The sequence below is a fragment of the Palaemon carinicauda genome, chromosome 15, assembly GCF_036898095.1.
Source record: "Palaemon carinicauda isolate YSFRI2023 chromosome 15, ASM3689809v2, whole genome shotgun sequence".
In the NCBI taxonomy this organism is placed as follows: Eukaryota; Metazoa; Arthropoda; class Malacostraca; order Decapoda; family Palaemonidae; genus Palaemon; species Palaemon carinicauda.
The window spans coordinates 85,516,122-85,518,621 of record NC_090739.1 but is presented as its reverse complement, the minus strand read 5'-3'; positions in this window follow the sequence as shown (position 1 = coordinate 85,518,621).

Below are 2,500 nucleotides of genomic sequence, written 5' to 3'. Positions count from 1 at the left end.
ATGTGTACCAACCGTGTTTCACACAATTGTACATAATTCCTTTTTTATATATTATGCTTGTATCTTCGCTCTTCCCTCGCACTAAAACGAACATGAAAATTCATGTCTGGTTTTTCCTCTGTAATATTGTCTGTCTTGTGAACTTGTTATGTCCTGTTGCCTTCAGGTTTTGTATATAAGGAGAATGTTCTACAATAATATAACTCAGTCAATTCCTCCGTCACCTGCGCATCGTGCTCGACCGCCTGCAACAAAACGGCCTTGTAGTCCGGTACGACAAGTGTACCTTTGGCGCTAACGAAGTGTCGTTCTTGGGGCACCGTATCACTCCTGAAGGAGTCCATCCCCTCCCTGAGAAGGTAGCAGCCGTTCAGAATTTCCCCCACTCCCTCGACTGTCAAAGCTCTGCAGGAATTCTTGGGCACGATCAACTATTATCACCGTTTTCTGCCAGCCATTGCCGCCACTCTTGCTCCCCTCTACGCCTCCCTCAAGGGCAAGCCAAAGGACCTGAAGTGGGGTCCCCTTCAAGAAGCAGCCTTCTGCAATGCAAAGAAGGCCCTATCAACTGCTGCGGCTCTCACTTTTCCTATCCCACACGCCCCTCTCCTTCTCTCCACCGATGCCAGCGACGTCGCTATTGGTGCAGTACTCGAGCAGGTGGTCAAAGGCTCGCCCCGCCCATTGGCCTTTTTCAGCAGAAAACTGTCCAAGGCAGAATCGGGTTATTCTACCTTCGATCGAGAATTGCTGGCGGTGCACTTGGCTGTCCGTCACTTTCGCCATTTCTTAGAAGGTACGCCCTTCGTCATTCGCACAGACCACATGCCTCTGGTGCACGCCTTCACTCGACAGTCTGACGCCTGGTCCGCCCGTCAACGCCGACATCTTTCCGCCGTGGCTGAATACAATTGCACCCTCCAATACGTCCCTGGGAAAATGAATCCCGTTGCCGATGCCCCGTCAAGAAACACGTTGGCTGCCGTTCAACTGGGATTGGATTACAACGCCCTGGCTGAAGCCCAACGACAGGATCCAGAGTATCAAGCTTGTAGGACATCCTGCACGTCCCTCCGTTGGGAAGATTTTCCCCTCGAAGACTCCAACACCACCCTCCTCTGTGACGTCAGTACTGGTAGACCGCGACCTTGGATTCCTGTTCCCATGCGCCGATAGGTGTTTGATTTCATCCACGGCCTTTCACATCCCTCGTGCCGTTCTACTACACAGCTGCTGAAGGCAAAGTTCATTTGGCACGGCATTTCTAAGGATGCTAAGGATTGGGTCCGCGCCTGTACTTCTTGCCAAACTTCCAAAGTACATCAACACACGGATTCAGGAGTGGGCACCTTTCCTCAACCTCAGCGTCGTTTCGCACACATTCACGTCGACGTTGTAGGCCCCCTACTCACATCACAAGGACATCGTTACCTGTTTACTGTCATCGACCGCTCCACTCGTTGGCCTGAAGCCATTCCCATGGAAACTGCAACGTCTGCCTCATGTACATCTGCCTTAATCTCTAGATGGATTTCAAGATTCGGTATCCCTGAGCATATTACTTCTGATAGGGGAACCACCTTCACCTCTCAATTGTGGACGTCATTAGCGAATCTCCTGGGCATCACCCTACATCAGACAACGGCCTACAACCCCGCTGCCAATGGAATGGTTGAACGTTTTCATCGCACCCTCAAAGCAGCTTTGATGTCCCGCTGCAAGGATTGCATCTGGTTTACTCATTTTCCCTGGGTCCTCCTTGGACTAAAGACCACTCCTAAAGACGCCCTCGACGTCTCGGCAGCTGAAATGATTTATGGCGATCCGTTGGTCGTCCCTGCCGAATTTTTTCCTTCTACAACCTCCTCCGACGATTTCCAGCGCATACGTCACGTCGTGGGAAAATTTACTCCGTGCCGCCAGACTTACAAGCCCCCAGCGAAGCATCACATACCAACGGACTTGCACTCTGCAACGCACGTCTTCCTGCGCAATGACACCAGCAAGCCACCACTAACGCCCCCTTACACGGGCCCTTTCCTTGTGATCCGACGCAGTCCAAAAGCATTCCTCCTAAACATTCGGGGCAAAGAAGACTGGGTCTCCATTGATCGTCTAAAACCTGCTTATCTCCTGCCAGATGACCCGCCTACAGTTCGCCTCTCTAGATCAGGGCGCCCTATTTAACATGTACAGTATGTAATTTTTAGGAGGGGGAGCCATGTACCAACCGTGTTTCACACAATTGTACAAAATTCCTTTTGTATATATTATGCTTGTATCTTCGCTCTTCCCTTGCACTAAAACGAACATGAAAATTCATGTCTGGTTTTTCCTTTGTAATATTGTCTGTCTTGTGAACTTGTTATGTCTTGTTGCCTTGAGGTTTTGTATATAAGGAGAATGTTCTACAACAATATAACTCAGTCGTTTCCTACCTGCCTTTGAGTTCACAGCCATACTCGGCGCCGTCACACATGTATTACATATGTGTATATAT